Source organism: Mesoplodon mirus (genome assembly GCF_964341445.2).
Source record: "Mesoplodon mirus genome assembly, chromosome: 1".
NCBI classification, from domain to species: domain Eukaryota; kingdom Metazoa; phylum Chordata; class Mammalia; order Artiodactyla; family Ziphiidae; genus Mesoplodon; species Mesoplodon mirus.
Genome location: NC_138976.1, coordinates 162,690,037 through 162,711,810, shown reverse-complemented (window position 1 = coordinate 162,711,810; position 21,774 = coordinate 162,690,037).

Here is a 21,774-nt window from a genome sequence, read left to right as displayed (position 1 = left end):
TAGTTCACCATATAGCAATGTATATATTGACCTATTTTCCCCTCGACTTTCTGTGATTCCCTACATCTCACCTTTCTTTGCAGACATGCCATTTGAAATACCCTTAACTTATTTCACAGCCAATAAGTCATTGAAATAATGTGTATTTTTAGAGAAATCTTCTTATATAATTAGGCAGAAAATCTCACCTGCCATAGTTTTCAAAACAGCATAATTTCACTCTTCTCAATGATTAATCTGTTGTATTACACAACCTTTGAGTATTTAGCTTTATCAATGACATGTATAGATCCTACCAGTCTTTGAAAACATCCTTGTTCCTTGTTTCAAGTCCAGTTTTATGTATATATTCTGCCTTGCACCTGATTATTCCAACAATTGATGGATGGCCTTGGGAATCTAATTCTGGTATTGATAGTCTTTACTGATTGTCTCCCCTCGTAGCTGATTTCTTCATTATTGTGTAAATTTAGATCATGAGCTCATGTTTAGCTAAACAGCTGACCTTGTAAGACGCTTAGGTGTGAACGCTCGTAAGCTTCCGCAGAAAGACGGCAAAGATTTATTTGTGTCCCTCCAATGAGTTGCCCACGAGGACACCGTTTTCTACAAATGTTGGTCCAATACTCCCTCTAGAGGAAGGGGACTCCGACAGGGCTGATTGGCGGCCCCCGATCTGGGGCAGGGGCAGTGGGCAGCCTGTGGCCTCGGCAGGAGCCTCTTTGCATGTGTCCCTGGGACACATCAGCCTGCGAACTTCGGTCACCTAGCAGGAAGCTACGATGCCCAGACCTATGGTTAGCTGTGCAGCGAGGTGTACTGTGAGGACAGGTTCCACACACACTTCAAGTAAGAGGTCGGCCTGAGTGGAAAGGTGAGAGTTTGGGCAGCTGTGCAGACAAAGAAGGCGCACTTTGGCCTGGGCCTATATGCTTGTGACACCCCACTGGACCTGCCGTGCTCTGAGGGCCCTGCCCTGGGCCCCCTGCTCCCCTGCCCTTTGTTCAGTCACAGCAGAGATGGCCACACCCACTCCTTCAGTGAGGGCAGAGTTCCAACCACCCTCAGCCCCGCCCCCTCTCCGCAGGTTACCATGGACTACAGAGGCTGCATCCTGAGGCCAGGGCGTTCCGAGAATGCCAAGGGCAGACATGATGACCTTAAATGATTTCCTCTTGTGTCAGATTTGGTAAACTTTAGGAGCTAGGAAATGGTCCACTTTACAGAAATGTTCAAATTTACTGGCATTTCATATATTCTCTGTTATAACATTGTCCTGATTCTTTCTGTATATTCTTTACTTATGTTTTTGTTTTCCTTAATCAAAGTGTGTCTTTTCAATCTTTTTAAAGAAGATTCTTTGGACTGACTAAATCACCTCAATTTTATACGTTTTCTGTTGTATTAAGTTCTGCTCATATCTTTATTTATCTTTTTTCTATGTTCTCAGGGTTTATTGTTTTGATCTTCTGATGTCAATTAAAACACTTGGTTATTCATTTTAATAAATATTTTACTTATAAAGATTTGAACTTTTGAAGATTCCAGCTTACTTGTAAGTTTCTAAGGGTCAGGTCCTCTCCATTGTTGCTGGCCTAAGGTTTAGTTCACCATATAGCAATGTATATATTGACCTATTTTCCCCTCGACTTTCTGTGATTCCCTACATCTCACCTTTCTTTGCAGACAAGCCATTTGAAATACCCTTAACTTATTTCACAGCCAATAAGTCATTGAAATAATGTGTATTTTTAGAGAAATCTCCTTATATAATTAGGCAGAAAATCTCACCTGCCATAGTTTTCAAAACAGCATAATTTCACTCTTCTCAATGCTTAATCTGTTGTATTACACAACCTTTGAGTATTTAGCTTTATCAATGACATGTACTTTAAAAATGTTTTAGAGATCCTACCAGTCTTTGAAAACATCCTTGTTCCTTGTTTCAGTTCCAGTTTTATGTATATATTCTGCCTTGCACCTGATTATTCCAACAATTGATGGATGGCCTTGGGAATCCAATTCTGGTATTGATAGTCTTTACTGATTTTCTCCCCTCGTAGCTGATTTCTTCATTATTGTGTAAATTTAGATCATGAGCTCATGTTTAGCTAAACAGCTGACCTTGTAAGACGCTTAGGTGTGAACGCTCGTAAGCTTCCGCAGAAAGACGGCAAAGATTTATTTGTGTCCCTCCAATGAGTTGCCCACGAGGACACCGTTTTCTACAAGTGTTGGTCCAATACTCCCTCTAGAGGCAGGGGACTCCGACAGGGCTGATTGGCGGCCCCCGATCTGGGGCAGGGGCAGTGGGCAGCCTGTGGCCCGGGCAGGAGCTTCTTTGCATGTGTCCCTGGGACACATCTGCCTGCGAACTTCGGTCACCTGGCAGGAAGCTACGATGCCCAGACCTATGGTTAGCTGTGCAGCGAGTTGTACTGTGAGGACAGGTTCCACACACACTTCAAGTAAGAGGTCGGCCTGAGTGGAAAGATGAGAGTTTGGGCAGCTGTGCAGAGAAAGAAGACGCCCTTTGGCCTGGGCCTAAATGCTTGTGACACCCCACTGGACCTGCCGTGCTCTGAGGGCCCTGCACTGGGCCCCCTGCTCCCCTGCCCTTTGTTCAGTCACAGCAGAGATGGCCACACCCACTCCTTCAGTGAGGGCAGTGTTCCAACCACCCTCAGCCTTGCCCACTCCGCAGTTTACCATGGACTACAGAGGCTGCATCCTGAGGCCAGGGCGTTCCGAGAATGCCAAGGGCAGACATGATGACCTTAAATGATTTCCTCTTGTGTCAGGTTTGGTAAACTTTAGGAGCTAGGAAATGGTCAACTTTACAGAAATGTTCAAATTTACTGGCATTTCATATATTCTCTGCTATAACATTGTCCTGATTCTTTCTGTATATTCTATACTTATGTTTTTGTTTTCCTTAATCAAAGTGTGTCTTTTCAATCTTTTTAAAGAAGATTCTTTGGACTTACTAAATCACCTCAATTTTATACGTTTTGTGTTGTATTAAGTTCTGCTCATATCTTTATTTATCTTTTTTCTATGTTCTCAGGGTTTATTGTTTTGATCTTCTGATGTCAATTAAAACACTTGGTTATTCATTTTAATAAATATTTTACTTATAAAGATTTGAACTTTTGAAGATTCCAGCTTACTTGTAAGTTTCTAAGGGTCAGGTCCTCTCCATTGTTGCTGGCCTAAGGTTTAGTTCACCATATAGCAATGTATATATTGACCTATTTTCCCCTCGACTTTCTGTGATTCCCTACATCTCACCTTTCTTTGCAGACAAGCCATTTGAAATACCCTTAACTTATTTCACAGCCAATAAGTCATTGAAATAATGTGTATTTTTAGAGAAATCTTCTTATATAATTAGGCAGAAAATCTCACCTGCCATAGTTTTCAAAACAGCATAATTTCACTCTTCTCAATGCTTAATCTGTGGTATTACACAACCTTTGAGTGTTTAGCTTTATCAATGACATGTACTTTAAAAATGTTTTAGAGCTCCTACCAGTGTTTGAAAACATCCTTGTTCCTTGTTTCAGTTCCAGTTTTATGTATATATTCTGCCTTGCACCTGATTATTCCAACAATTGATGGATGGCCTTGGGAATCTAATTCTGGTATTGATAGTCTTTACTGATTGTCTCCCCTCGTAGCTGATTTCTTCATTATTGTGTAAATTTAGATCATGAGCTCATGTTTAGCTAAACAGCTGACCTTGTAAGACGCTTAGGTGTGAACGCTCGTAAGCTTCCGCAGAAAGTCGGCAAAGATTTATTTGTGTCCCTCCAATGAGTTGCCCACGAGGACACCGTTTTCTACAAGTGTTGGTCCAATACTCCCTCTAGAGGCAGGGGACTCTGACAGGGCTGATTGGCGGCCCCCGATCTGGGGCAGGGGCAGTGGGCAGCCTTTGGCCCGGTTTGGAGCCTCTTGGCATGTGTCCCTGGGACACATCTGCCTGCGAACTTCGGTCACCTGGCAGGAAGCTACGATGCCCAGACGTATGGTTAGCTGTGCAGTGAGGTGTACTGTGAGGGCAGGTTCCACACACACTTCAAGTAAGAGGTCGGCCTGAGTGGAAAGGTGAGAGTTTGGGCAGCTGTGCAGACAAAGACGGCGCCCTTTGGCCTGGGCCTAAATGCTTGTGACACCCCACTGGACCTGCCGTGCTCTGAGGGCCCTGCCCTGGACCCCCTGCTCCCCTGCCCTTTGTTCAGTCACAGCAGAGATGGCCACACCCACTCCTTCAGTGAGGGCAGAGTTCCAACCACCCACAGCCCCGCCCCCTCTCCGCAGGTTACCATGGACTACAGAGGCTGCATCCTGAGGCCAGGGCGTTCCGAGAATGCCAAGGGCAGACATGATGACCTTAAATGATTTCCTCTTGTGTCAGGTTTGGTAAACTTTAGGAGCTATGAAATGGTCCACTTTACAGAAATGTTCAAATTTACTGGCATTTCTTATATTCTCTGCTATAACATTGTCCTGATTCTTTCTGTATATTCTTTACTTATGTTTTTGTTTTCCTTAATCAAAGTGTGTCTTTTCAATCTTTTCAAAGAAGATTCTTTGGACTTACTAAATCACCTCAATTTTATACGTTTTCTGTTGTATTAAGTTCTGCTCATATCTTTATTTATCTTGTTTCTATGTTCTCAGGGTTTATTGTTTTGATCTTCTGATGTCAATTAAAACACTTGGTTATTCATTTTAATAAATATTTTACTTATAAAGATTTGAACTTTTGAAGATTCCAGCTTACTTGTAAGTTTCTAAGGGTCAGGTCCTCTCCATTGTTGCTGGCCTAAGGTTTAGTTCACCATATAGCAATGTATATATTGACCTATTTTCCCCTCGACTTTCTGTGATTCCCTACATCTCACCTTTCTTTGCAGACAAGCCATTTGAAATACCCTTAACTTATTTCACAGCCAATAAGTCATTGAAATAATGTGTATTTTTAGAGAAATCTTCTTATATAATTAGGCAGAAAATCTCACCTGCCATAGTTTTCAAAACAGCATAATTTCACTCTTCTCAATGCTTAATCTGTGGTATTACACAAGCTTTGAGTATTTAGCTTTATCAATGACATGTATAGATCCTACCAGTCTTTGAAAACATCCTTGTTCCTTGTTTCAGGTCCAGTTTTATGTATATATTCTGCCTTGCACCTGATTATTCCAACAATTGATGGATGGCCTTGGGAATCTAATTCTGGTATTGATAGTCTTTACTGATTGTCTCCCCTCGTAGCTGATTTCTTCATTATTGTGTAAATTTAGATCATGAGCTCATGTTTAGCTAAACAGCTGACCTTGTAAGACGCTTAGGTGTGAACGCTCGTAAGCTTCAGCAGAAAGTCGGCAAAGATTTATTTGTGTCCCTCCAATGAGTTGCCCACGAGGACACCGTTTTCTACAACTGTTGGTCCAATACTCCCTCTAGAGGCAGGGGACTCCGACAGGGCTGATTGGCGGCCCCCGATCTGGGGCAGGGGCAGTGGGCAGCCTTTGGCCCGGGCAGGAGCCTCTTTGCATGCGTCCCTGGGACACATCTGCCTGCGAACTTCGGTCACCTGGCAGGAAGCTACGATGCCCAGACCTATGGTTAGCTGTGCAGTGAGGTGTACTGTGAGGGCAGGTTCCACACACACTTCAAGTAAGAGGTCGGCCTGAGTGGAAAGATGAGAGTTTGGGCAGCTGTGCAGAGAAAGAAGGCGCCCTTTGGCCTGGGCCTAAATGCTTGTGACACCCCACTGGACCTGCCGTGCTCTGAGGGCCCTGCACTGGGCCCCCTGCTCCCCTGCCCTTTGTTCAGTCACAGCAGAGATGGCCACACCCACTCCTTCAGTGAGGGCAGAGTTCCAACCACCCTCAGCCCCGCCCCCTCTCCGCCGGGTACCATGGACTACAGAGGCTGCATCCTGAGGCCAGGGCGTTCCGAGAATGCCAAGGGCAGACATGATGACCTTAAATGATTTCCTCTTGTGTCAGGTTTGGTAAACTTTAGGAGCTAGGAAATGGTCCACTTTACAGAAATGTTCAAATTTACTGGAATTTCATATATTCTCTGCTATAACATTGTCCTGATTCTTTCTGTATATTCTATACTTATGTTTTTGTTTTCCTTAATCAAAGTGTGTCTTTTCAATCTTTTCAAAGAAGATTCTTTGGACTTACTAAATCACCTCAATTTTATACGTTTTCTGTTGTATTAAGTTCTGCTCATATCTTTATTTATCTTTTTTCTATGTTCTCAGGGTTTATTGTTTTGATCTTCTGATGTCAATTAAAACACTTGGTTATTCATTTTAATAAATATTTTACTTATAAAGATTTGAACTTTTGAAGATTCCAGCTTACTTGTAAGTTTCTAAGGGTCAGGTCCTCTCCATTGTTGCTGGCCTAAGGTTTAGTTCACCATATAGCAATGTATATATTGACCTATTTTCCCCTCGACTTTCTGTGATTCCCTACATCTCACCTTTCTTTGCAGACAAGCCATTTGAAATACCCTTAACTTAGTTCACAGCCAATAAGTCATTGAAATAATGTGTATTTTTAGAGAAATCTTCTTATATAATTAGGCAGAAAATCTCACCTGCCATAGTTTTCAAAACAGCATAATTTCACTCTTCTCAATGCTTAATCTGTGGTATTACACAACCTTTGAGTATTTAGCATTATCAATGACATGTATAGATCCTACCAGTCTTTGAAAACATCCTTGTTCCTTGTTTCAGGTCCAGTTTTATGTATATATTCTGCCTTGCACCTGATTATTCCAACAATTGATGGATGGCCTTGGGAATCTAATTCTGGTATTGATAGTCTTTACTGATTGTCTCCCCTCGTAGCTGATTTCTTCATTATTGTGTAAATTTAGATCATGAGCTCATGTTTAGCTAAACAGCTGACCTTGTAAGACGCTTAGGTGTGAACGCTTGTAAGCTTCAGCAGAAAGTCGGCAAAGATTTATTTGTGTCCCTCCAATGAGTTGCCCACGAGGACACCGTTTTCTACAAGTGTTGGTCCAATACTCCCTCTAGAGGCAGGGGACTCCGACAGGGCTGATTGGCGGCCCCCGATCTGGGGCAGGGGCAGTGGGCAGCCTTTGGCCCGGGCAGGAGCCTCTTTGCATGTGTCCCTGGGACACATCTGCCTGCGAACTTCGGTCACCTGGCAGGAAGCTACGATGCCCAGACGTATGGTTAGCTGTGCAGTGAGGTGTACTGTGAGGGCAGGTTCCACACACACTTCAAGTAAGAGGTCGGCCTGAGTGGAAAGGTGAGAGTTTGGGCAGCTGTGCAGAGAAAGAAGGCGCCCTTTGGCCTGGGCCTAAATGCTTGTGACACCCCACTGGACCTGCCGTGCTCTGAGGGCCCTGCACTGGGCCCCCTGCTCCCCTGCCCTTTGTTCAGTCACAGCAGAGATGGCCACACCCACTACTTCAGTGAGGGCAGAGTTCCAACCACCCACAGCCCCGCCCCCTCTCCGCAGGTTACCATGGACTACAGAGGCTGCATCCTGAGGCCAGGGCGTTCCGAGAATGCCAAGGGCAGACATGATGACCTTAAATGATTTCCTCTTGTGTCAGGTTTGGTAAACTTTAGGAGCTATGAAATGGTCCACTTTACAGAAATGTTCAAATTTACTGGCATTTCTTATATTCTCTGCTATAACATTGTCCTGATTCTTTCTGTATATACTTTACTTATGTTTTTGTTTTCCTTAATCAAAGTGTGTCTTTTCAATCTTTTCAAAGAAGATTCTTTGGACTTACTAAATCACCTCAATTTTATACGTTTTCTGTTGTATTAAGTTCTGCTCATATCTTTATTTATCTTTTTTCTATGTTCTCAGGGTTTATTGTTTTGATCTTCTGATGTCAATTAAAACACTTGGTTATTCATTTTAATAAATATTTTACTTATAAAGATTTGAACTTTTGAAGATTCCAGCTTACTTGTAAGTTTCTAAGGGTCAGGTCCTCTCCATTGTTGCTGGCCTAAGGTTTAGTTCACCATATAGCAATGTATATATTGACCTATTTTCCCCTCGACTTTCTGTGATTCCCTACATCTCACCTTTCTTTGCAGACAAGCCATTTGAAATACCCTTAACTTAGTTCACAGCCAATAAGTCATTGAAATAATGTGTATTTTTAGAGAAATCTTCTTATATAATTAGGCAGAAAATCTCACCTGCCATAGTTTTCAAAACAGCATAATTTCACTCTTCTCAATGCTTAATCTGTGGTATTACACAACCTTTGAGTATTTAGCATTATCAATGACATGTATAGATCCTACCAGTCTTTGAAAACATCCTTGTTCCTTGTTTCAGGTCCAGTTTTATGTATATATTCTGCCTTGCACCTGATTATTCCAACAATTGATGGATGGCCTTGGGAATCTAATTCTGGTATTGATAGTCTTTACTGATTGTCTCCCCTCGTAGCTGATTTCTTCATTATTGTGTAAATTTAGATCATGAGCTCATGTTTAGCTAAACAGCTGACCTTGTAAGACGCTTAGGTGTGAACGCTCGTAAGCTTCAGCAGAAAGTCGGCAAAGATTTATTTGTGTCCCTCCAATGAGTTGCCCACGAGGACACCGTTTTCTACAAGTGTTGGTCCAATACTCCCTCTAGAGGCAGGGGACTCCGACAGGGCTGATTGGCGGCCCCCGATCTGGGGCAGGGGCAGTGGGTAGCCTTTGGCCCGGGCAGGAGCCTCTTTGCATGTGTCCCTGGGACACATCTGCCTGCGAACTTCGGTCACCTGGCAGGAAGCTACGATGCCCAGACGTATGGTTAGCTGTGCAGTGAGGTGTACTGTGAGGGCAGGTTCCACACACACTTCAAGTAAGAGGTCGGCCTGAGTGGAAAGGTGAGAGTTTGGGCAGCTGTGCAGAGAAAGAAGGCGCCCTTTGGCCTGGGCCTAAATGCTTGTGACACCCCACTGGACCTGCCGTGCTCTGAGGGCACTACACTGGGCCCCCTGCTCCCCTGCCCTTTGTTCAGTCACAGCAGAGATGGCCACACCCACTCCTTCAGTGAGGGCAGAGTTCCAACCACCCACAGCCCCGCCCCCTCTCCGCAGGTTACCATGGACTACAGAGGCTGCATCCTGAGGCCAGGGCGTTCCGAGAATGCCAAGGGCAGACATGATGACCTTAAATGATTTCCTCTTGTGTCAGGTTTGGTAAACTTTAGGAGCTATGAAATGGTCCACTTTACAGAAATGTTCAAATTTACTGGCATTTCTTATATTCTCTGCTATAACATTGTCCTGATTCTTTCTGTATATTCTTTAATTATGTTTTTGTTTTCCTTAATCAAAGTGTGTCTTTTCAATCTTTTCAAAGAAGATTCTTTGGACTTACTAAATCACCTCAATTTTATACGTTTTCTGTTGTATTAAGTTCTGCTCATATCTTTATTTATCTTTTTTCTATGTTCTCAGGGTTTATTGTTTTGATCTTCTGATGTCAATTAAAACACTTGGTTATTCATTTTAATAAATATTTTACTTATAAAGATTTGAACTTTTGAAGATTCCAGCTTAATTGTAAGTTTCTAAGGGTCAGGTCCTCTCCATTGTTGCTGGCCTAAGGTTTAGTTCACCATATAGCAATGTATATATTGACTTATTTTCCCCTCGACTTTCTGTGATTCCCTACATCTCACCTTTCTTTGCAGACAAGCCATTTGAAATACCCTTAACTTAGTTCACAGCCAATAAGTCATTGAAATAATGTGTATTTTTAGAGAAATCTTCTTATATAATTAGGCAGAAAATCTCACCTGCCATAGTTTTCAAAACAGCATAATTTCATTCTTCTCAATGCTTAATCTGTGGTATTACACAACCTTTGAGTATTTAGCATTATCAATGACATGTATAGGTCCTACCAGTCTTTGAAAACATCCTCGTTCCTTGTTTCAGGTCCAGTTTTATGTATATATTCTGCCTTGCACCTGATTATTCCAACAATTGATGGATGGCCTTGGGAATCTAATTCTGGTATTGATAGTCTTTACTGATTGTCTCCCCTCGTAGCTGATTTCTTCATTATTGTGTAAATTTAGATCATGAGCTCATGTTTAGCTAAACAGCTGACCTTGTAAGACGCTTAGGTGTGAACGCTCGTAAGCTTCAGCAGAAAGTCGGCAAAGATTTATTTGTGTCCCTCCAATGAGTTGCCCACGAGGACACCGTTTTCTACAAGTGTTGGTCCAATACTCCCTCTAGAGGCAGGGGACTCCGACAGGGCTGATTGGCGGCCCCCGATCTGGGGCAGGGGCAGTGGGCAGCCTTTGGCCCGGGCAGGAGCCTCTTTGCATGTGTCCCTGGGACACATCTGCCTGCGAACTTTGGTCACCTGGCAGGAAGCTACGATGCCCAGACGTATGGTTAGCTGTGCAGTGAGGTGTACTGTGAGGGCAGGTTCCACACACACTTCAAGTAAGAGGTCGGCCTGAGTGGAAAGGTGAGAGTTTGGGCAGCTGTGCAGACAAAGAAGGCACCCTTTGGCCTGGGCCTAAATGCTTGTGACACCCGACTGGACCTGCCGTGCTCTGAGGGCCATGCCCTGGACCCCCTGCTCCCCTGCCCTTTGTTCAGTCACAGCAGAGATGGCCACACCCACTCCTTCAGTGAGGGCAGAGTTCCAACCACCCACAGCCCCGCCCCCTCTCCGCAGGTTACCATGGACTACAGAGGCTGCATCCTGAGGCCAGGGCGTTCCGAGAATGCCAAGGGCAGACATGATGACCTTAAATGATTTCCTCTTGTGTCAGGTTTGGTAAACTTTAGGAGCTAGGAAATGGTCCACTTTACAGAAATGTTCAAATTTACTGGCATTTCATATATTCTCTGTTATAACATTGTCCTGATTCTTTCTGTATATTCTTTACTTATGTTTTTGTTTTCCTTAATCAAAGTGTGTCTTTTCAATCTTTTTAAAGAAGATTCTTTGGACTGACTAAATCACCTCAATTTTATACGTTTTCTGTTGTATTAAGTTCTGCTCATATCTTTATTTATCTTTTTTCTATGTTCTCAGGGTTTATTGTTTTGATCTTCTGATGTCAATTAAAACACTTGGTTATTCATTTTAATAAATATTTTACTTATAAAGATTTGAACTTTTGAAGATTCCAGCTTACTTGTAAGTTTCTAAGGGTCAGGTCCTCTCCATTGTTGCTGGCCTAAGGTTTAGTTCACCATATAGCAATGTATATATTGACCTATTTTCCCCTCGACTTTCTGTGATTCCCTACATCTCACCTTTCTTTGCAGACAAGCCATTTGAAATACCCTTAACTTATTTCACAGCCAATAAGTCATTGAAATAATGTGTATTTTTAGAGAAATCTTCTTATATAATTAGGCAGAAAATCTCACCTGCCATAGTTTTCAAAACAGCATAATTTCACTCTTCTCAATGCTTAATCTGTGGTATTACACAACCTTTGAGTATTTAGCATTATCAATGACATGTATAGATCCTACCAGTCTTTGAAAACATCCTTGTTCCTTGTTTCAGGTCCAGTTTTATGTATATATTCTGCCTTGCACCTGATTATTCCAACAATTGATGGATGGCCTTGGGAATCTAATTCTGGTATTGATAGTCTTTACTGATTGTCTCCCCTCGTAGCTGATTTCTTCATTATTGTGTAAATTTAGATCAGGAGCTCATGTTTAGCTAAACAGCTGACCTTGTAAGACGCTTAGGTGTGAACGCTCGTAAGCTTCAGCAGAAAGTCGGCAAAGATTTATTTGTGTCCCTCCAATGAGTTGCCCACGAGGACACCGTTTTCTACAAGTGTTGGTCCAATACTCCCTCTAGAGGCAGGGGACTCCGACAGGGCTGATTGGCGGCCCCCGATCTGGGGCAGGGGCAGTGGGTAGCCTTTGGCCCGGGCAGGAGCCTCTTTGCATGTGTCCCTGGGACACATCTGCCTGCGAACTTCGGTCACCTGGCAGGAAGCTACGATGCCCAGACGTATGGTTAGCTGTGCAGTGAGGTGTACTGTGAGGGCAGGTTCCACACACACTTCAAGTAAGAGGTCGGCCTGAGTGGAAAGGTGAGAGTTTGGGCAGCTGTGCAGAGAAAGAAGGCGCCCTTTGGCCTGGGCCTAAATGCTTGTGACACCCCACTGGACCTGCCGTGCTCTGAGGGCACTACACTGGGCCCCCTGCTCCCCTGCCCTTTGTTCAGTCACAGCAGAGATGGCCACACCCACTCCTTCAGTGAGGGCAGAGTTCCAACCACCCACAGCCCCGCCCCCTCTCCGCAGGTTACCATGGACTACAGAGGCTGCATCCTGAGGCCAGGGCGTTCCGAGAATGCCAAGGGCAGACATGATGACCTTAAATGATTTCCTCTTGTGTCAGGTTTGGTAAACTTTAGGAGCTATGAAATGGTCCACTTTACAGAAATGTTCAAATTTACTGGCATTTCTTATATTCTCTGCTATAACATTGTCCTGATTCTTTCTGTATATTCTTTAATTATGTTTTTGTTTTCCTTAATCAAAGTGTGTCTTTTCAATCTTTTCAAAGAAGATTCTTTGGACTTACTAAATCACCTCAATTTTATACGTTTTCTGTTGTATTAAGTTCTGCTCATATCTTTATTTATCTTTTTTCTATGTTCTCAGGGTTTATTGTTTTGATCTTCTGATGTCAATTAAAACACTTGGTTATTCATTTTAATAAATATTTTACTTATAAAGATTTGAACTTTTGAAGATTCCAGCTTACTTGTAAGTTTCTAAGGGTCAGGTCCTCTCCATTGTTGCTGGCCTAAGGTTTAGTTCACCATATAGCAATGTATATATTGACTTATTTTCCCCTCGACTTTCTGTGATTCCCTACATCTCACCTTTCTTTGCAGACAAGCCATTTGAAATACCCTTAACTTAGTTCACAGCCAATAAGTCATTGAAATAATGTGTATTTTTAGAGAAATCTTCTTATATAATTAGGCAGAAAATCTCACCTGCCATAGTTTTCAAAACAGCATAATTTCATTCTTCTCAATGCTTAATCTGTGGTATTACACAACCTTTGAGTATTTAGCATTATCAATGACATGTATAGGTCCTACCAGTCTTTGAAAACATCCTTGTTCCTTGTTTCAGGTCCAGTTTTATGTATATATTCTGCCTTGCACCTGATTATTCCAACAATTGATGGATGGCCTTGGGAATCTAATTCTGGTATTGATAGTCTTTACTGATTGTCTCCCCTCGTAGCTGATTTCTTCATTATTGTGTAAATTTAGATCATGAGCTCATGTTTAGCTAAACAGCTGACCTTGTAAGACGCTTAGGTGTGAACGCTTGTAAGCTTCAGCAGAAAGTCGGCAAAGATTTATTTGTGTCCCTCCAATGAGTTGCCCACGAGGACACCGTTTTCTACAAGTGTTGGTCCAATACTCCCTCTAGAGGCAGGGGACTCCGACAAGGCTGATTGGTGGCCCCCGATCTGGGGCAGGGGCAGTGGGCAGCCTTTGGCCCGGGCAGGAGCCTCTTTGCATGTGTCCCTGGGACACATCTGCCTGCGAACTTCGGTCACCTGGCAGGAAGCTACGATGCCCAGACGTATGGTTAGCTGTGCAGTGAGGTGTACTGTGATGGCAGGTTCCACACACACTTCAAGTAAGAGGTCGGCCTGAGTGGAAAGGTGAGAGTTTGGGCAGCTGTGCAGACAAAGAAGGCGCCCTTTGGCCTGGGCCTAAATGCTTGTGACACCCCACTGGACCTGCCGTGCTCTGAGGGCCCTGCCCTGGACCCCCTGCTCCCCTGCCCTTTGTTCAGTCACAGCAGAGATGGCCACACCCACTCCTTCAGTGAGGGCAGAGTTCCAACCACCCACAGCCCCGCCCCCTCTCCGCAGGTTACCATGGACTACAGAGGCTGCATCCTGAGGCCAGGGCGTTCCGAGAATGCCAAGGGCAGACATGATGACCTTAAATGATTTCCTCTTGTGTCAGGTTTGGTAAACTTTAGGAGCTAGGAAATGGTCCACTTTACAGAAATGTTCAAATTTACTGGCATTTCATATATTCTCTGTTATAACATTGTCCTGATTCTTTCTGTATATTCTTTACTTATGTTTTTGTTTTCCTTAATCAAAGTGTGTCTTTTCAATCTTTTTAAAGAAGATTCTTTGGACTGACTAAATCACCTCAATTTTATACGTTTTCTGTTGTATTAAGTTCTGCTCATATCTTTATTTATCTTTTTTCTATGTTCTCAGGGTTTATTGTTTTGATCTTCTGATGTCAATTAAAACACTTGGTTATTCATTTTAATAAATATTTTACTTATAAAGATTTGAACTTTTGAAGATTCCAGCTTACTTGTAAGTTTCTAAGGGTCAGGTCCTCTCCATTGTTGCTGGCCTAAGGTTTAGTTCACCATATAGAAATGTATATATTGACCTATTTTCCCCTCGACTTTCTGTGATTCCCTACATCTCACCTTTCTTTGCAGACAAGCCATTTGAAATACCCTTAACTTATTTCACAGCCAATAAGTCATTGAAATAATGTGTATTTTTAGAGAAATCTTCTTATATAATTAGGCAGAAAATCTCACCTGCCATAGTTTTCAAAACAGCATAATTTCACTCTTCTCAATGCTTAATCTGTGGTATTACACAACCTTTGAGTATTTAGCATTATCAATGACATGTATAGATCCTACCAGTCTTTGAAAACATCCTTGTTCCTTGTTTCAGGTCCAGTTTTATGTATATATTCTGCCTTGCACCTGATTATTCCAACAATTGATGGATGGCCTTGGGAATCTAATTCTGGTATTGATAGTCTTTACTGATTGTCTCCCCTCGTAGCTGATTTCTTCATTATTGTGTAAATTTAGATCATGAGCTCATGTTTAGCTAAACAGCTGACCTTGTAAGACGCTTAGGTGTGAACGCTCGTAAGATTCCGCAGAAAGACGGCAAAGATTTATATGTGTCCCTCCAATGAGTTGCCCACGAGGACACCGTTTTCTACAAGTGTTGGTCCAATACTCCCTCTAGAGGAAGGGGACTCCGACAGGGCTGATTGGTGGCCCCCGATCTGGGGCAGGGGCAGTGGGCAGCCTTTGGCTCGGGCAGGATCCTCTCTGCATGTGTCCCTGGGACACATCTGCCTGCGAACTTCGGTCACCTGGCAGGAAGCTACGATGCCCAGACCTATGGTTAGCTGTGCAGCGAGGAGTACTGTGAGGACAGGTTCCACACACACTTCAAGTAAGAGGTCGGCCTGAGTGGAAAGGGGAGAGTTTGGGCAGCTGTGCAGACAAAGAAGTCGCCCTTTGGCCTGGGCCTAAATGCTTGTGACAGCCCACTGGACCTGCCGGGCTCTGAGGGCCCTGCCCTGGGCCCCCTGCTCCCCTGCCCTTTGTTCAGTCACAGCAGAGATGGCCACACCCACTCCTTCAGTGAGGGCAGAGTTCCAACCACCCTCAGCCCTGCCCCCTCTCCGCAGGTTACCATGGACTACAGATGCTGCATCCTGAGGCCAGGGCGTTCCGAGAATGCCAAGGGCAGACATGATGACCTTAAATGATTTCCTCTTGTGTCAGGTTTGGTAAACTTTAGGAGCTAGGAAATGGTCCACTTTACAGAAATGTTCAAATTTACTGGCATTTCATATATTCTCTGCTATAACATTGTCCTGATTCTTTCTGTATATTCTATACGTATGTTTTTGTTTTCCTTAATCAAAGTGTGTCTTTTCAATCTTTTCAAAGAAGATTCTTTGGACTTACTAAATCACCTCAATTTTATACGTTTTCTGTTGTATTAAGTTCTGCTCATATCTTTATTTATCTTTTTTCTATGTTCTCAGGGTTTATTGTTTTGATCTTCTGATGTCAATTAAAACACTTGGTTATTCATTTTAATAAATATTTTACTTATAAAGATTGGAACTTTTGAAGATTCCAGCTTACTTGTAAGTTTCTAAGGGTCAGGTCCTCTCCATTGTTGCTGGCCTAAGGTTTAGTTCACCATATAGCAATGTATATATTGACCTATTTTCCCCTCGACTTTCTGTGATTCCCTACATCTCACCTTTCTTTGCAGACATGCCATTTGAAATACCCTTAACTTATTTCACAGCCAATAAGTCATTGAAATAATGTGTATTTTTAGAGAAATCTTCTTATATACTTAGGCAGAAAATCTCACCTGCCATAGTTTTCAAAACAGCATAATTTCACTCTTCTCAATGCTTAATCTGTGGTATTACACAACCTTTGAGTATTTAGCTTTATCAATGACATGTATAGATCCTACCAGTCTTTGAAAACATCCTTGTTCCTTGTTTCAGTTCCAGTTTTATGTATATATTCTGCCTTGCACCTGATTATTCCAACAATTGATGGATGGCCTTGGGAATCTAATTCTGGTATTGATAGTCTTTACTGATTGTCTCCCCTCGTAGATGATTTCTTCATTATTGTGTAAATTTAGATCATGAGCTCATGTTTAGCTAAACAGCTGACCTTGTAAGACGCTTAGGTGTGAACGCTCGTAAGCTTCAGCAGAAAGTCGGCAAAGATTTATTTGTGTCCCTCCAATGAGTTGCCCACGAGGACACCGTTTTCTACAAGTGTTGGTCCAATACTCCCTCTAGAGGCAGGGGACTCCGACAGGGCTGATTGGCGGCCCCCGATCTGGGGCAGGGGCAGTGGGCAGCCTTTGGCCCGGGCAGGAGCCTCTTTGCATGTGTCCCTGGGACACATCTGCCTGCGAACTTTGGTCACCTGGCAGGAAACTACGATGCCCAGACGTATGGTTAGCTGTGCAGTGAGGTGTACTGTGAGGGCAGGTTCCACACACACTTCAAGTAAGAGGTCGGCCTGAGTGGAATGGTGAGAGTTTGGGCTGCTGTGCAGACAAAGAAGGCGCCCTTTGGCCTGGGCCTAAATGCTTGTGACACCCCACTGGACCTGCCGTGCTCTGAGGGCCCTGCCCTGGACCCCCTGCTCCCCTGCCCTTTGTACAGTCACAGCAGAGATGGCCACACCCACTCCTTCAGTGAGGGCAGAGTTCCAACCACCCACAGCCCCGCCCCCTCTCCGCAGGTTACCATGGACTACAGAGGCTGCATCCTGAGGCCAGGGCGTTCCGAGAATGCCAAGGGCAGACATGATGACCTTAAATGATTTCCTCTTGTGTCAGGTTTGGTAAACTTTAGGAGCTAGGAAATGGTCCACTTTACAGAAATGTTCAAATTTACTGGCATTTCTTATATTCTCTGCTATAACATTGTCCTGATTCTTTCTGTATATTCTTTACTTATGTTTTTGTTTTCCTTAATCAAAGTGTGTCTTTTCAATCTTTTCAAAGAAGATTCTTTGGACTTACTAAATCACCTCAATTTTATACGTTTTCTGTTGTATTAAGTTCTGCTCATATCTTTATTTATCTTTTTTCTATGTTCTCAGGGTTTATTGTTTTGATCTTCTGATGTCAATTAAAACACTTGGTTATTCATTTTAATAAATATTTTACTTATAAAGATTTGAACTTTTGAAGATTCCAGCTTACTTGTAAGTTTCTAAGGGTCAGGTCCTCTCCATTGTTGCTGGCCTAAGGTTTAGTTCACCATATAGCAATGTATATATTGACCTATTTTCCCCTCGACTTTCTGTGGTTCCCTACATCTCACCTTTCTTTGCAGACAAGCCATTTGAAATACCCTTAACTTAGTTCACAGCCAATAAGTCATTGAAATAATGTGTATTTTTAGAGAAATCTTCTTATATAATTAGGCAGAAAATCTCACCTGCCATAGTTTTCAAAACAGCATAATTTCACTCTTCTCAATGCTTAATCTGTGGTATTACACAACCTTTGAGTATTTAGCTTTATCAATGACATGTATAGATCCTACCAGTCTTTGAAAACATCCTTGTTCCTTGTTTCAGGTCCAGTTTTATGTATATATTCTGCCTTGCACCTGATTATTCCAACAATTGATGGATGGCCTTGGGAATCTAATTCTGGTATTGATAGTCTTTACTGATTGTCTCCCCTCGTAGATGATTTCTTCATTATTGTGTAAATTTAGATCATGAGCTCATGTTTAGCTAAACAGCTGACCTTGTAAGACGCTTAGGTGTGAACGCTCGTAAGCTTCAGCAGAAAGTCGGCAAAGATTTATTTGTGTCCCTCCAATGAGTTGCCCACGAGGACACCGTTTTCTACAAGTGTTGGTCCAATACTCCCTCTAGAGGCAGGGGACTCCGACAGGGCTGATTGGCGGCCCCCGATCTGGGGCAGGGGCAGTGGGTAGCCTTTGGCCCGGGCAGGAGCCTCTTTGCATGTGTCCCTGGGACACATCTGCCTGCGAACTTCGGTCACCTGGCAGGAAGCTACGATGCCCAGACGTATGGTTAGCTGTGCAGTGAGGTGTACTGTGAGGGCAGGTTCCACACACACTTCAAGTAAGAGGTCGGCCTGAGTGGAAAGGTGAGAGTTTGGGCAGCTGTGCAGAGAAAGAAGGCGCCCTTTGGCCTGGGCCTAAATGCTTGTGACACCCCACTGGACCTGCCGTGCTCTGAGGGCACTACACTGGGCCCCCTGCTCCCCTGCCCTTTGTTCAGTCACAGCAGAGATGGCCACACCCACTCCTTCAGTGAGGGCAGAGTTCCAACCACCCACAGCCCCGCCCCCTCTCCGCAGGTTACCATGGACTACAGAGGCTGCATCCTGAGGCCAGGGCGTTCCGAGAATGCCAAGGGCAGACATGATGACCTTAAATGATTTCCTCTTGTGTCAGGTTTGGTAAACTTTAGGAGCTATGAAATGGTCCACTTTACAGAAATGTTCAAATTTACTGGCATTTCTTATATTCTCTGCTATAACATTGTCCTGATTCTTTCTGTATATTCTTTAATTATGTTTTTGTTTTCCTTAATCAAAGTGTGTCTTTTCAATCTTTTCAAAGAAGATTCTTTGGACTTACTAAATCACCTCAATTTTATACGTTTTCTGTTGTATTAAGTTCTGCTCATATCTTTATTTATCTTTTTTCTATGTTCTCAGGGTTTATTGTTTTGATCTTCTGATGTCAATTAAAACACTTGGTTATTCATTTTAATAAATATTTTACTTATAAAGATTTGAACTTTTGAAGATTCCAGCTTACTTGTAAGTTTCTAAGGGTCAGGTCCTCTCCATTGTTGCTGGCCTAAGGTTTAGTTCACCATATAGCAATGTATATATTGACTTATTTTCCCCTCGACTTTCTGTGATTCCCTACATCTCACCTTTCTTTGCAGACAAGCCATTTGAAATACCCTTAACTTAGTTCACAGCCAATAAGTCATTGAAATAATGTGTATTTTTAGAGAAATCTTCTTATATAATTAGGCAGAAAATCTCACCTGCCATAGTTTTCAAAACAGCATAATTTCATTCTTCTCAATGCTTAATCTGTGGTATTACACAACCTTTGAGTATTTAGCATTATCAATGACATGTATAGGTCCTACCAGTCTTTGAAAACATCCTTGTTCCTTGTTTCAGGTCCAGTTTTATGTATATATTCTGCCTTGCACCTGATTATTCCAACAATTGATGGATGGCCTTGGGAATCTAATTCTGGTATTGATAGTCTTTACTGATTGTCTCCCCTCGTAGCTGATTTCTTCATTATTGTGTAAATTTAGATCATGAGCTCATGTTTAGCTAAACAGCTGACCTTGTAAGACGCTTAGGTGTGAACGCTTGTAAGCTTCAGCAGAAAGTCGGCAAAGATTTATTTGTGTCCCTCCAATGAGTTGCCCACGAGGACACCGTTTTCTACAAGTGTTGGTCCAATACTCCCTCTAGAGGCAGGGGACTCCGACAAGGCTGATTGGTGGCCCCCGATCTGGGGCAGGGGCAGTGGGCAGCCTTTGGCCCGGGCAGGAGCCTCTTTGCATGTGTCCCTGGGACACATCTGCCTGCGAACTTCGGTCACCTGGCAGGAAGCTACGATGCCCAGACGTATGGTTAGCTGTGCAGTGAGGTGTACTGTGATGGCAGGTTCCACACACACTTCAAGTAAGAGGTCGGCCTGAGTGGAAAGGTGAGAGTTTGGGCAGCTGTGCAGACAAAGAAGGCGCCCTTTGGCCTGGGCCTAAATGCTTGTGACACCCCACTGGACCTGCCGTGCTCTGAGGGCCCTGCCCTGGACCCCCTGCTCCCCTGCCCTTTGTTCAGTCACAGCAGAGATGGCCACACCCACTCCTTCAGTGAGGGCAGAGTTCCAACCACCCACAGCCCCGCCCCCTCTCCGCAGGTTACCATGGACTACAGAGGCTGCATCCTGAGGCCAGGGCGTTCCGAGAATGCCAAGGGCAGACATGATGACCTTAAATGATTTCCTCTTGTGTCAGGTTTGGTAAACTTTAGGAGCTAGGAAATGGTCCACTTTACAGAAATGTTCAAATTTACTGGCATTTCATATATTCTCTGTTATAACATTGTCCTGATTCTTTCTGTATATTCTTTACTTATGTTTTTGTTTTCCTTAATCAAAGTGTGTCTTTTCAATCTTTTTAAAGAAGATTCTTTGGACTGACTAAATCACCTCAATTTTATACGTTTTCTGTTGTATTAAGTTCTGCTCATATCTTTATTTATCTTTTTTCTATGTTCTCAGGGTTTATTGTTTTGATCTTCTGATGTCAATTAAAACACTTGGTTATTCATTTTAATAAATATTTTACTTATAAAGATTTGAACTTTTGAAGATTCCAGCTTACTTGTAAGTTTCTAAGGGTCAGGTCCTCTCCATTGTTGCTGGCCTAAGGTTTAGTTCACCATATAGAAATGTATATATTGACCTATTTTCCCCTCGACTTTCTGTGATTCCCTACATCTCACCTTTCTTTGCAGACAAGCCATTTGAAATACCCTTAACTTATTTCACAGCCAATAAGTCATTGAAATAATGTGTATTTTTAGAGAAATCTTCTTATATAATTAGGCAGAAAATCTCACCTGCCATAGTTTTCAAAACAGCATAATTTCACTCTTCTCAATGCTTAATCTGTGGTATTACACAACCTTTGAGTATTTAGCATTATCAATGACATGTATAGATCCTACCAGTCTTTGAAAACATCCTTGTTCCTTGTTTCAGGTCCAGTTTTATGTATATATTCTGCCTTGCACCTGATTATTCCAACAATTGATGGATGGCCTTGGGAATCTAATTCTGGTATTGATAGTCTTTACTGATTGTCTCCCCTCGTAGCTGATTTCTTCATTATTGTGTAAATTTAGATCATGAGCTCATGTTTAGCTAAACAGCTGACCTTGTAAGACGCTTAGGTGTGAACGCTCGTAAGATTCCGCAGAAAGACGGCAAAGATTTATATGTGTCCCTCCAATGAGTTGCCCACGAGGACACCGTTTTCTACAAGTGTTGGTCCAATACTCCCTCTAGAGGAAGGGGACTCCGACAGGGCTGATTGGTGGCCCCCGATCTGGGGCAGGGGCAGTGGGCAGCCTTTGGCTCGGGCAGGATCCTCTCTGCATGTGTCCCTGGGACACATCTGCCTGCGAACTTCGGTCACCTGGCAGGAAGCTACGATGCCCAGACCTATGGTTAGCTGTGCAGCGAGGAGTACTGTGAGGACAGGTTCCACACACACTTCAAGTAAGAGGTCGGCCTGAGTGGAAAGGGGAGAGTTTGGGCAGCTGTGCAGACAAAGA